Genomic DNA, 15239 nt, shown 5'->3' on the forward strand with positions numbered 1-15239 from the left:
TTAATGCTACCTTAGAGCAAGTATCTGCGTTGTCTTACTCTACAATATCAAGAAACATGGTTTTCGGTTCTTGTTCATGCTGAGTTTGCCTACAACAACTCCATACATGCCTCTACTGGTACCACACCCTTCCATGCTATGTACGGCCAAAATCCACGGACCATTCCTATGGACTTAGCTCCGGACAGTACCAACCCGGCTGTTCATGCTCGCCTTCGGGACCTTTCTGCTGTGCATAAAGCAGTAAGTGTTCATTTGACGGAGGCCCAAGAAAAGTCCAAGGCTTATGCTGACCGGCACCGTCAGGAGGGCCCTCGGTATACCGTTGGTTTCAAGGTGTGGTTGTCCACCACAAACCTCTGCATTCCGGGTCATAGGTGTCTATTGCCTCCCCTTTTGGGTCCTTTTCTGGTACAGGCACTAATTAATCCCGTGGTGGTCAGGTTTGAGTTGCCTAAATCATGGAAAGTACATCCTGTATTTCACATTTCATTGCTCAAGCCTTGTGTGGCGACTACTAGATTGCCTGTTCGCACTTCCCCTGTTACTGTTCAGGGCTCAGAGGAATACGAAGTCAATGCCATTCTGGACACCAAGTTTTTAAGGGGTACTAGGTTGTTTTTGGTGGACTGGAAGGGCTATGGTCCTGCGGATCGCACATTGGAACCTGCCTCATATATCCATGCGCCGCTACTCATGTCCCGTTTCCTTTCATCGGGTTGGGGGGGTGTCACTGTTGGGGGAGGATACTGTCAGGAAACTGCGTCGGCCCAGACACTGGGGGAAAGCCAGAATTCGTATTTGAGCAAGGGTTCCACTCTCTAGGTCCCCCTCATGTTCGCACTCTCAGGTAACTGTGCCACGTACTCCTAAGGCCGTGAATATCTGCTGTGTATCAGTTATACAGCGTTGGAAGTTACCATGGAAACAAAGTCCTTCCGCGTTCATCCAGTCACGTGTCTTTTCACGTTAAGCCTTGTTTCCTCCTGTCACGTGATGTATGGTTCATATTTATGCCTCGCCTGTTGTTGAATCACTGCTTCTGAATTTGGTTTCTACGGCCTTTGAAACTTTGAGTGACTTTGCTTTCTTGGTTACCGACCCAGCTACGTCCTACGGAATCTCCTTGTCTTGCTCCCTGTCTGTATTCTCATGAAAACCACGTTACGACCCTTGGAACGCTTTTTGACCTGCTACGCCTGCCGATTTTGTACTTCTTTTTGTCTGCACGGATATTGACCCGGAACCCTCGACTATTCTTCCTGTTCGCGCAATTTGGTATTCATTCACACGCATTCAAACTCTATCCCCGCACTACACTAGAAGTCCTTGCTCCCTTACTTTACCTTGAGACTCTTTACCTCGCCTGTACCCGGACTGCCTTCAGGAACTTCGTTAGGCATCCCCGTGCCAGCAGGTGTTAGGAGGATTTGTCTTCACGTCGGTTGACCTGGGACTGCCTTCTGGGAACTTGGTTAGGCTTCCTTGTGTCGGCGGCCGTAAGGAGGAGCAATTCTTCACTCCAGTTGGACAAGGACCGTGTTAACAGCTGGTAGGTCTTCCCAACATCATTCCCTCTCTAATCCTCTTCCGGATACTTCAATCTGCAGAATCCCACTCTTCGACATATGGTAAGAGGGTTGTCTTGTTTTGTTATACTGTTCATGTTATGGCTACTTCTTGATTAACTAACCCAATTCCATTATACTATTGTCCACTTCATAGGTATACGCCTGTTACATATCATCAGGATTACTATTCCTCAATCTTGCCTTGTCATTTGTTCATGTGCATACATTTTGGTACTAACCTTGACTTTCCTTTGCAGGTCAGCGGAATCCTGTAGCGTCCATCCATCTTTGGGTCAATTAACTCCTCAGGCAATTGTTATTCAACCCTGAGAGGTACCTTGGCAGAAAGAACTCATCTACTACACGACGTCTTCAACTGCTGGAGCAGAACTCCAATCAGGAATAAACTAGAGTTCTGACAGACAGGAACCTAGCCTATCGAGGGTTCTCTCAAAGAAGCACAAGAAATCGACTACGTCGACGCCTTCGCTGACTCTGTCGGAGCAGTCGAAACCGGTATCAAAGTGGACGCCGACTAAGGCGGTCTCGACTTCGAGATCATTGTCGACGATTACTTCAAAATTGTCGAAGCCAGTTTTGCTGCAGGAAAAGATTTTCAAACCTTTACCTCAAAAATACTTTTTAAGTCTTTATCAGCCATCTATGATAACACACCACCTGTTGGGATAGAATTCGGCATCCCTTCATGTGCCAGAAGAGTTAATCTGAGTTCAGATTAAGGGATTTATATGACAACTTTAAATCAGCCTGGGTTAGATGCCTCTCCCGGTTTGGCAAACCAGATCCAACTGGACATGCAGACTCTTCATGTAGATAACTAATGAGTAAGGTGTCAAAGTTTCTAGGTGGGAATGAAGCCAACACTCTTGTCAGGAGGTAAAACTGTAACTTTTATTCAACAAAACAGGGAATTCAACTGTAGTAATAAGAAAGTGAAACTTCTCTGGGAATCTGCCGTCGTCCTTTCCACCGGTACTTGGCCTATTTCGTGAGCTGCGACCTGATCAGAACTGTTCCTGGTCTTAGACAGTCACTTTTCCCAAGGGCTAGGGTTGGCTCTCCCCGGGAATCCTTGGCCAATCGGCAGAATTTTGACACTTATTCACTTCTTTCCTCTCTTCTAGTAACCATATTAGAATCGAGCTTGCAATTCCTTCAATAGCTAGCAGAGGTCCTCGCTCTTGGGCTGTGCTTCACTGCTTCGCTGGCAAAGTCCTCGTACTGCATCCGCGGTATGGTCTCGGAGAGACAACAGCTGATCGGGGCCAGCTGGTGTCTGGAAGGCTCCGCCCCTTCAGCCACTCCGATCCTAGTCTCAGCTCAGGCCCCCAGCTGCGGCGGCACTATTAAAGGCTAGGAAGCCAGCGCATACATGCAGAGGCTTTTGTTCGTCTTGAAAGCCGGCTCATACAATCAGATGCTTTCATTTGTCTGGAAAGCCGGCTCATACAATCAGAGGCTTTTGTTTGTTCGTAAGCCACAAACCTTGACAGTTGTTAATACGAACATCTTCGTATTAACAGGAGGACGCCACTGCTTCACTTCTTCCGTTCCCTCACCTCCACTCACAACTCTCACTGCTCATAGACCCGGGACCACAGAAACTTGGAGCTTTCACAACATTTTCTTCCACTTGCAACTTTTAATGTTTTCTTCACATTAACTCTTACGCAGGCTACCTTCTCAGTAAGCCCACTCATGACGCATCTTTTCCTCCTCCTCAGTCGTTACCTGGCAACCAAAGGAAACATAGCCAGCTTAGAATAAGGGACCTTCATCAGAAACTCTTCTCCTGTTTGTCAGGCAATCTGCCCATCACATGCCCAGGGACCACCTCCTAACACTCATCCTTTAGGTCTTCCACTGCCGTGATACCTGGTGTTGGCAGACAGATGCATCTGAATTGTCTTCCTGGTATTAACCCCTTCACATACCCACCCCCCAGGGCCCTTACGTTCGGGAAGGGCATGGGCACACGATAAGGAATCAGCCTGTGCCAGAAAGCGACCCGGGTGATTAACCGTTTGAAAGGAATATGGCTGCAGAGAAAGAAGCCATCTTAAGATTTGAGGATTAGTATCCTTGTTTCTAGACAACCAGACCAATGGCGCATGATCTGTCACCAAAGTGTAGTTTCTCCCCAGGAGATAGTACCTGAGAGCTTCCACCGCCCATTTGACGGCCAGACATTCCTTTTCAATGGTCGCATACACTAGCTCATAAGGGAGTAACTTCTGACTGAGGAACAGGATGGGTCTCTCTGCTTCGACCCTAACTTTGGAAAAAAACGGCCCTCAGTCCTGTCCCTTAGGTGTCTGTATGTAAAAATAAGGGTGCAGTATAATCAAGATATTGTAGCATGGCTTGATTGGAGAGGGCGTCTTAAGGGCATTGAAGGCACCTTCTGTCTTCTCGTTTCGCCACTCCCTTTTTGAAGGGGCTGATGACTTTAACATGTTGGTTAAAGGAGCCGCAAGCATGGAAAAATGAGGGATGAACCTCCGATAGTATCCCACAAATCCTAGAAAAGCTTGGATCTGCCTGGTGTTAGCAGGGAACTGTAAACGTTGTATAGCTTCCATCTTCTCCCGTTGAGGCCTGATGATACCCTGCCCTACAAAGAAATTCCCCAATGCGTCTTCTTCGGGTTGATGTGTAACCCTGCTTGTTGTAGGGTCTTTAGTGTAAAGACTGGAGGGGGCTCTGTACTTCTGCTCTCTATATGGTAGAGGAGAGGCACAGAGGACGCCTGCCAAGATTCTCTATTACGGTAGCAGTGGATGAGCAATCAAGGCCTAGCTTCTCAGGTGGTGATGCAGGCTGGTTCTTAAGTACAGTGTAGTTCCCAAGCCCCCCCACAAAGGAATGTCCACACACTGTATTAATTAAAACACAGTCTTTATATAATTAATATTCAAGGTTATGTACACTATCACAATAACTCACTTTGTGCTCAGAAAATCAACAATGTTAATGTTAAAAGTATTTATATAGCGCATCGTCACCAGCAGAGTTGGTCTCCAGGCGCTCAGGCGGATCTGTAAAGAAAGGTGGACAGAGTGGGGTAGTGATTGAAGAGGGCGTACGAAAGTGAGAGATGGTGTACTGTTGGCAGCTTCAGTTTGGTTTTCCCCGTGCGCTGAGCTTGTGTGTGCAAATAGGACCAAAGCGGGGCCTCGCATGCTGCTGTTGCGTACTACGTGTTTGTTGTTGCGGTGTGGTGAAGTCTGTGCGGTTTGCTGTGAGAGAGGTGGTTGTGTGGGTTTTGTGTGAATTAAGTAAGCAAAAATTTGAGGTTTTGGTTAGTGGGTTGTATGTTTCATAATCCCTGTAGTTTAGTTTATGTATCAGGTAGTCATAGTGGGTTGGTATATTCTCTCTCTAGATTTAATGATTGTCTAGTTTCTGTGGTGATACTGTGGCTGGTTCAGCCGATTAATTGGCATAGTACCCCAGGTTCGGTGAGCATTGTCGCTAGATCGATATTGGGGTTTTATCATCATTATCCAGCTTCTTCTATCTATTTACTGTCGGTAGTCCATTGGGTGGTATAAACGTCTCTTCCTTTCCTGACTGTCTAGTTTCAGGGCCGGGGAAGAGGTTGGCCTCCAGCTAAGCTATTGCGCTTGGTACACCCAGGGTGTGTGCATATACCTGCTTAGGTAATGGAGTTATATTATCTCTCCCCATTCTTTCCTATGCATAACTGTCAATGTTCCCTTGCTGCCTGTGCCCCCAAGGTTGTCAGGTGCCATTGCTGGGTGATACCTTGCTCTCCCATCCGATTGAAACGGTGGGTTTTCTATTTGTAGTTGGTGAAGATTGTTTTTAATTGATAAGAGGATATGTTACATGTCCATATATCCTTATTGATAAGGGTTGATGATTTGGGGAGTCAGGCTAGGCTTTTCTCGCGGTCTAGTTCCTCAGTGTATGTCCTTATGGGCATGCTTTCTGGTTATGGGGTGAAGAGCCATGATTTGAGAAGTTTCCTGAATTGTAGGTGATCTCTTGTGTTCCGTATGTTCTTTGGTAGTTCGTTCCAGGTTTTTGAGGCAAGGTGAGAAAAAGAGGATCCTCCAAGTTTACTCTTATTGTATGATTTGGGTTCCAAACGGATGTTGCTGCTTGACCTCGGTGGCCTTGTAGTGTGATGTACGTTTAGTTTTCTTCTGATGAACTCTGCACCCTGGTTGTGGATTGCTCTGTGGGTTATGCACATGGATTTGAACTTGATTCGCTGTTTGATGGGTAGCCAGTGTAGCGTTTTCAGCACTGGTGTGATGTGTTCTCTCATAGGTAGTTTAAGGAGCGGTCTAGCCACCGCATTTTGTATACGTTGGTGTTTATTTAGGAGTCGTTCAGGCAAACCTAGATATAGGCTGTTGGCGTAGTCTAGTCTGGACATGATGAAGGCGATGACAGCAGTTGTTTTGTTAGTGAACGAGAGGAATGGTAGGATCCTTTTAGCCGATCGCAGGAGAAAGAAGGATTTCTTGATTAGGGTGTTTACTTGTGGCTCTAGAGTGAATTTGTTGTCCATAAGGACTCCCAGGTTTTTTACAGTTGATGATGGGGTTGGGGTTTCACCAAGTTCAGTTGTCCATGGGATGTAGAGGTTGTCGTCTTCGTTGTTTGTGATGATCATTATTTCTTTTTTGCCTGGGTTGAGTTTAAGGTAGTTTAAGTTCATCCAGTTGTATATTTCACAAAGGCAGTTCTCTAGTGTTGCGTTGTCTTCTTGCAAGTCTTGTATTTTGTAGATTTGTGTGTTGTCAGCGTAGTTGTAGCAGGTGAGGCCATGTCTTTCGATGATGTTAATAATCTGTGACAGATAGATGTTGAATAGAAGTGGCAGGAAGGATGATCCTTGTGGGACTCTGCATGATGATTCTCGAGGGCTTGATTTGTAAGGTTTCATCCATATTGTTTCCGTTCTATTCGTTAGAAAGGATCTGACCCAAAGTAAGGCGTGGTCAGTGATTCCGAATTCTTCCAGTCTCATGATGAGGATGTCGTGGTTGACTGCGTCTAATGCTGCAGAGAGGTCTAGAATTATCGGAGCGGTGCAGTTTGTTTCTGCGTTCGCTTTTAGATCATCCCAGATTGAAATAAGTGCGGTTTCTGTTCCTCTCATCAGCCTGAAGCCTACTTTTGCCTGGTTTAATAGGTGATGTTCTTCTATGAAGTCTTGGGTTGTTCTGTATATGTGCGTTTCCAGGAGTTTAGCTGGGTAGGGGATGTTGGAGATGGGTCTGTAGTTGGGGAGGTCCTCTACGTTTCCTGGTGTGTCCTTGAAAAGTGATTTGATGTATGCTGATTTGAAGGCTTGAGGAACTCTTCCTGTTGAGATTGATTGGTTGAGGACGTTCCTGTAGTATTCCATTGGTGTTCCTTGTGCGAGGATTGATTTGTAGAGGTCAGTGGGGGAGCCAGGTTTGTTGCTTTGGTTTACGAGTTTGATGAAAGTCTCTGCTGATATGTGTGGAAAGTTTTGCAGTTTGTTTTTGATGTTCCTTGAATTGGTCAGTGTCTCCAGTGTAGTGGTTGCATGGTCTGTTTTGTATTTTCTGTTTGATGGTCATGATTTTATTTTTGAAGTGGTCTGCAAGGTCATTGCATAATTTCTTCGATGGTATTGGAGTGTTGTTGCAGCCGGGTTTTTTTTTTAATTTCGTTTATGATTTTGAACAGTTCTTTTTGGGTGTTTAGTGCTTTGAGGATTCTTTTATCCTTTTTGTATTTCCTTTTTGTATGAATGTGTATGTTGTTGAAGTTTGAATTTTTTTCCGCAGTCTTTATTGATCCTCCATTCTAGTTCTAGTTTTCGTTTTTTCCTTTTCATGGTGCCTAGTAGTGGGGTGAACCATTTTGCTGTTGCTCTTTTGCGGAATGGATTGAAAGGTTTTTCTTTTGCGATCTCGTTGATTGTTGTGGTGATCCAGTTGTGAAGTATATTTATTTTAGTGTCTAGGTCAGCTTCGCTCATGGTTGTTGTTTGTGGCTTGGTGATCTCCAGTCGTTCCATTAAATTGGAGTTTTTAATGGTTCTCCAGTTTCTTTTCATGATAGTTGGTAGTTTTTCTTGTTTCTTGGTAAATGGGGAGGGCAATGTGATTACGAATGGGATGATGAGGTGGGCGTCCAGAGGATATGAATCGGTGGTGCTGTGGTAATTAGTTTTCTGTTGGCGAAGATTGCGTCTAGTGCGGGTCCTGCCGCATGGGTCTGGAAATGACTGATCATGTCAGATCTTGCATAAAGGAAGAGGTGAACAAGATGCTTGACCTTGGCGTTTATAGAGCCATCTACTAGTACATGGGCTAGTCCAGTTGTACTAGGGCCAAATGCAGGAACTAAAGAGATGAGATTCTGCATGGACAATAGGGCTTTGAATGCAGCCACAAAGACTGATGCTCATCCTTTACCAAGGACAGATGAGCTGGTGGATAAACTTGCAGCTGCCAGGTTCCTCAGTACATTTGACTTGACCTCAGGCTGTTGGCAAACAGCACTGACGGACCATGCCAAGGAGAAAGCTGCATTTCCCATCTCAGGAGGCATATACCAGTTTAGGGTTCTGACTTTTGCATTAAACTATGCACCTGCTACATTTCAAAGGATGGTGAACCAGGTTCTGCAATGGATAGAGGACTTCTGCATGGCTAACTTGAATGACAATGTTCAGCCCCACTTGGGAAGACCATCTCCATCACCTAAAATATGTATGGCAGGCTCTTTTACAGGCCCATCTGACCATAAAGGCAAAATTGGTCAGAGCAAAGTGGTCTAGCTTGGACATGAGGTAGGAGGAGGTGAGATTAGGCCCTTGCCTAGTAAAGCGCAAGCTGGGCAGGACTGGGCCAGCCCCACTACTCAAATCCAAGTGAGGGCCTTTCTAGTTCTCACTGGGTACTATCAAAATTTCATTGAAAGCTCTGGGAGCATAGCTTCTCCCCTGAATGGAATCTCCTCTCCCACATTTCCTAAGAAGGTCAAATGGAATGAGGAGTGTGCCAAGGCATGTCAATGGCTGAAACAGGCCCTCTGCAAAGCTCCAGTCTTAAGAGCTCCTGATTATACCCAATTTTGTATTGCTTGTAATACAGGAATAGGTGCAGTCTTAAGCCAACTGGCTGAGCATGGCAGGAAACACCCTATTTGTTTCTTGAGTAGAAAACTGAAGGATCATGAAACAAGGTGGACAACCATAGAACATGAGTTGTTTTGCCATTGTGTGGTAATTGAAAGGTTTAGGCCATACTTGTATGGTTCTACTTTCCTTAGTCAGACTGACCGCCAACCCTTGAGATGGTTGATGCAAATGAAGGGGGGCACATCCCAAATTACTAAGATGGTCTATCAGCCTCCAAGGGTTTCATTTGACCATTGAGCATAGATCAGGATGCAATCACCAAAATGCTGATGGTCTCTCCAGAAAGTATGAACGACGAACAAGGGAATCACCCAGGAGTGGATTAAATCCTCTTGTCCCTTAGTCTGGGGGAGACGGGTGTTGGGGAGAATCTTTCATTTCAGTGCCAATTCCCTTTAACCTTAGAGACCCTGAGCTCTTTTGCTGGACTCAGGGCTTTTTAATTTTAACTCCTGAGTGAGTGGGGCTTTATCACTCATGTGTTTTTCTGGCTAGGAATTTAGTGTTTCTTACTGTTTTATGGAGTCTAGTAAACTCCATAGGCATCTGCTTTTTGCATTGTGACACATCACCTTTTGTGCAGTGCCTCTTCTATTAATGTTTAACTGCATTTTCTTGGGTGAACTACTGTTCCCAAGAATAGTAAGATGACTCCTGTCTTACTTACCCTTTCTTTTGGGGGTCCAGCACACACTACCCTACAATGGTAAATATATACAGTTCTAAAGTGGTACCACAATTATCAGATCTCATTAAAGTGCATCAACTATACTCTGGTCAAATGTCACACAGATCACTTAATAAAGGCAACCAACAATAGACATAGGAGGAAAGCAGTTAATTAGAACAATTGGCAGAATACTGGCCCCTACCACTAGACTCAGTTCTATGTGGATATCCGCCTACCTGGGGAACCTGTAAAATAAAGATATAATACAAACCCTGTCCATATTTTGTTCTATAAGTCTTATTTCCTTCTACAATGTTTCTACCCCCCCAATGTACCTGGTAGAGCAGAGTTCTTCGAAGAGGTGTTGATGGATCCTTCTTGAGTGACTCCCTTTAAAGCAGGAGCCACGGATCGTCGAGAGGCATCGAAGAAGGTGAACTTGGCGTCGACAGCATCAATGAAAGGTTTGAGGGTGCCGAGACCACGGCGTCGATCCAGGTGGTGCTCGTAGGCGACGTCCTGCGAGGATGAGGTGTGCGGGGCACCTCAGCGATTGATAGTTCAGGGCCGCAAAGAGTTTCTGAAGAACTGTGGCCAACAAGGGAGTCGCCAAAGTCTTTGGGTGGCGGGAAACCCACTGGCGGATTCTCCTCGGTGCGTCAGCGTCCTCGACTTTCTCCGGCGGGATAAAGTGGTTGACGGTGCGGACACGGGAGTCCTTCGATTGAACAGTTTTAGGCAAAGGAGCAGGCGGCTCTGGTCGTCGGCGGCACAGCGTCAAGTGGCTCCAGTCGTCGGTGGCACAGCGTCAAGCGTCCCCTCTTCTGGGCAACACGGCTTCGATGGGCCTTCAGCAGTTACGGCGATATGCCGAACCCTGGTCGACGGAAATGGACTTCGACGGCATCGATGTCCGGGTGCTTCATTCACTTCATTCTCCTCAGTGGTCCCTGTCTCCGGTCAGCAGCCTTTCGAGGGTCGGGCATCAGGGAGCTTTGGCGAAGGTTAGCGGTGCTCGATGGTCCCTCGGAGCACGGGAAGACGGCGCCTAACCAGGTCCTCTCTCTGATCAGTCCTTGACGAACTCGACAGCTTTCGGATCGGGTTGAAGCAAATGCAGCAGTAGTTCTTCTAGCTGGGTTTCGAGGTTAAGAAGTTCCATTTACTCTTCAAGTGTCAACTCAGCTTCTGAACAATTTCCAGTGGTGAGAGGTCCCCAGATATACTATTCTGTCTCTCATCCACACTGCTGGGTTTCACTCAGCAGCCAATCATACAGAAGGGCATTCATGCAGTCAGCCAGCCAATCAGGCATACAGTGCATTCAGGCGTTACTACTCCCTCTCAGACACTCACAACAAGGAATGTGGATTGGGACAAGTACCAGGCCATTCAACACTACACATTGCATTCATGCCAGTTTTGGGCAGAGCTGTCTTTGTCTCCCATACCAAAAACCAGACATCCACAACAAGAAGTGCGTATTGGTCACACACTCAATTCACCCAGGTCCCACTCACAGGGTGTACCCACAACATACAGTCACTGGGAAGGCTCCAGCCAGTGTGGCCTGGACTTCACAACAACACCATATATGGAACCTCCACCCAACAGCCAGTCAGGGTGAAGGGACAGAGTTAGGGCTTCCCAGGACTTTGGAAAAACAAGGTAACCGGCAATAGAAAGCAAGATGCCACAGGGGTCATCTTGTTTCCTATCAGGAATCAACTGATTCCAATGGCAGGGCCTGTCCCAAAATGGAGGATATCAGAGCACCTGTCAAATTCAGCATGGAGCTGCCACCAGCCCATACCCTGTTCTGTGGGCCACACACAGGTGCCCAAAAACATACAGTAGGGGCACAGGGTTGCACCCCCACCCATGAGTGCCATAAGGGTATCCCATGGGTCTGTACACCAAACCAAAAACAGTATGAGCTGCACTGCCAGGAGTCCCATATGGACTCCTGGGCAGAAAACAATACAGAACACTAATGAAAAAGGACTACAGTACAAGACAGGGAGGCCCTGTCCCTCCAATGCATTTCCAGCATCACATTTAGCAAACACTCTAGATTTATATGGTCCAACCAAGTTTGACTATAAATAATATCATCATCTAAGTATGCCCCAACATATTGTTCATCTCCTTTGATCAAAGAGTTCATTAGCCTATGAAAAGTAGCAGGGGCCCTGTGGAGCCTGAAAGGGAGTACTGTGAATTGATAGAGACCGGTTGGCGTCACAAAGGCTGTCTTCTCCTTATCCGTAGGCCATAGGGGTATTTGCCAGTAACCCTTCGTAAGGTCGATGGTAGATAGAAACTTTGCCTTCCCCAGTTTATCCAAAAAGTCTTCAATCCGGAGCATAGGATATGCATCAAACTTGGACACTTCATTGAATTTCCTAAAGTCCACACAGAACTGGGAACATCCGTCCAGTTTGGGCACTAGCACCATGGGAGAGGACCATGCACTGTGCGAAGGTTCGATCACCCCCAACCGGAGCATCTCTTGCACTTCCTTGTTTATAGTCGCTATTGGTGTTTAACGCTTCTTTCCCCACATTCTCTGACCCCTGTGGTAAGTGCTCAGTTGACGACACTTCTTCAGTATTGATCATTGACATTGTCGGCGCAGGCTTGACCCATTTTTTTAATAGGTTCATGTGGTATGTTTGAAGAGGCACTTTTCTATCTGGTTGGCGGACCTTATAGGTCACAGGACCTACAACCTCTTCCACGGTATAGGGGCCTCTCCATGTAGCCAGCATCTTATTCTCGGAGGTGGGAAGAATAACCAGTACTTTGTCTCCTATTTGAAACGTTTGCATTCGGGAATGTTGATTATAATAACGTTCCTGAGTTCCTTGTGCTTGCAATAGATTATCTTGTGCTATCGAGCGAAGATTCTCCACTCTTTCTCTCAGTTGGGAAGCATACTCGGCAAGGCTTATTTCTTGGTCTGGCTGTTCTTCCCATCCTTCTTTTAGGATGTCCAATAAAGTACGGACTGTTCTGCCAAAAAGGAGTTCAAAGGGGGCAAACCCAGTCGATGACTGGGGTGTATTCCTGAGTGTCATCAATATCCAAGGTAGTAAACGATCCCAGTTCCTTTCTCCTGGAGTGGTAGTTTTCCTTAACATTTGTTTGATAGTGTGTTTATACCTCTCGACTAAACCATCTGTTTATGGTTGATAGATCGCAGTCTTAAGATGTTCTATATGTAGGGTCTCGCACACCTGCTGTATCACCGCAGACATAAAATTACTTCCTCGATCTGTCACAATTTCCTTGGGAATTCCCACTCGGGCAATGAAAGGAACTAACACGTCACATATCTGCTGTGCATTAGTAGATTTCAGCGGAAAAGCCTTGGGATATCGGGTGGCGTAGTCTACTATCACTAATATGTATTTGTGTCCCCGACTAGTGGGATCTAAGGGACCAACTATATCCATCCCTATTCGATGAAATGGTTCTACAATTAGAGGCATAGTTTGCGAAGGTGCCTTGGTGATCACGGCCTTATTCTTCCTCTGACACTTTGGACACTGCTGACAGAATCTGGCCACTTGTCCATACACTCCGGGCCAATAGAATCGGGCCAAAATCTTTTGTGTTGTTTTCTCAGCTCCTAAGTGCCCTTCGCCCACTTGCACATGAGCCACTTGCAATACAGGTCTATAATATTTGCTGGGTACCAAAAGCTGCCTGACCGATTCACCCCCTGGTCCCTGCGTTACACGATAGTATAGTCCTCTATCTTTGATGAAACTCGTACCCTTCCCATCTTGAGTCTCCCCTACATTTTCTCGGGCATGCCTCAAGACAGGATCCAACTCCTGAGCTGCTCGGAAACTGTCCCCTTGCTCGTCCAGCCTCCAATCTACTGCGACAGGGTACATATTTTGTTCAACCCACTCCATCCTGTCTTTCCGGCGGTCTGCCCTGCTTTTCTGCTCCTTTAGGGACGGGGCAACAATTTCCTGGTCATAGAAGGGGGGCAGTTTCCAACCATTCTTTCTCTATGGGTTCGTATTAAGCGAGGGAGGTCAGGCACATCAGAACAGACCAGGAGGGGTTCTGTTAACACCGGCATCACAGCAGCTCTCACACCAATTTGTTCACCGGCCACCTTTATCCTGATCTCCTTAGTGGGATACCTTTTCACATCTCCATGCACACATCTTATAGGGATGCTAACAGGCACCTCACCTACCAGGTAAGCAGTGACTGCGGTTTGCAGGCTCCCGGAGTCAATCATGGCCCGTGTTTGGCGACCCTCCACCTCGGCATCACATGTGTAAACATACAAAGATTTTGGGAGCTGATGTGCTTCAATAACATCTCCTTCTTTAGGGATTTCAAAAGTTCCAACGTCTATTGGCTCTGTCTTGCCTCGCTTGGGGCAGAGCCGTGCCAGATGGCCCCACTCCCCACATTCAAAACATTGAGGGCCTTTGAAGCTCATGCTGGGTGGTCTCACAATGCTCAATCCTGGGGTTCCATCACTGCCAGGACGGGATCTGACCCCTTCCCAATCTGACCTGCACATCATTGCATTCGGCCATCTTGGGACATTCGCTGGTCTGCTGGCTGCGGCTTGGGTACCATTGGCACCCCTGCTGGCTTCAGAGTATGTCATCATTCTGCTTTGACCTGCCTTTTGGTATGCTGAGGCGTTTTTTACTGCTTCCATTAAGCTAGGTCGATGGTGCTGTCTAAACCAGCGCTGTATGGGTAGCGGTAGCGCTTCGACAAACTGTTCTAACATGATCTTCTCCGCCATTTCTTGAGTCGAGGTAGTAACGGTTTGTAACCACTTATCCCTTAACTCTTTCACTCAGTAATATAGTTGTTTTGGAGTTTCGTCACTTTGCAGCTTGGTTTCTCTAAACTTAATCTGATAGGCTTCCTCGTTGTGTCCCAGCCTCTCAAGTACCACTCTCTTCATATCCAGATAGTTGGTGTCACCCGTTGGATTGGCCACTTGATATGCACTCTGCCTTTCCCCTGTCATCAGGGGAGCAATGTAGTGACACCACCTACATGCCAGCCACTGGGCGTTTCTTCCAACCCTTTCAAACATGGGCGTAGGACATGGGGGGGACAGAGGGGACAAATCCCCCCCACAATTGTAAGTGGGGGGATGTAATGTCATTTTTCCCCCCCAGAATATGGTTGGTGTGTCGTGCAGGGATCTGTTTTTGAAGTGAGAGGAGGGGCTGCTTACTATGTAAGAAGCCCTCTCTCCCCCACCCCCAACGCATGGGGGCAATACCCTGGGGACAGATGGGTGATAATCTGCCCCCAGGGAAGGGGGCAAACAAAACAAAAAATATATATTTTTTAAAAAACGTAATTTGGGGGGTGGGTGCGGGTGGGGTCACTAGCCCCCAGAAATGTTTGCAATGGGGTGGCCCTCTCCCCCCCACCCTAAGGGGATGGGGGCACCTTACGTAGCCCTCCCTGGGGGCAGATATCTGCCCCTAGGAATGTGTACATGATGCCCCCCATCCATTTGAGGTGTGGGGGAGAGGCCACTGTAAATATTGGCAGAAGCACCCCCCAAGATTGGGGCAGTATGTTTTGACCCCCTGGGGGCAGATGGCCACACACATGTGCCCATCTGCCCCTAGGGAAGGGGCAAAACAAAACATATATCATAACTTGTTTTGGGTGGGGGTCCAGGGGGACCCACTAGACCACCAGGATGTTTTGGGATTGGAAGGGGGGTGGCCCTCTCCCCCCACCCTGAGTGGATGGGGGCACCTTATGTAGTCCTTCCTGGGGGCAGATCTCTGCCCCTAGGAAGGGGTCC

This window comes from Ambystoma mexicanum, chromosome 1q, assembly GCF_040938575.1.
Source record: "Ambystoma mexicanum isolate Mex_15411 chromosome 1q, UKY_AmexF1_1, whole genome shotgun sequence".
In the NCBI taxonomy this organism is placed as follows: Eukaryota; Metazoa; Chordata; class Amphibia; order Caudata; family Ambystomatidae; genus Ambystoma; species Ambystoma mexicanum.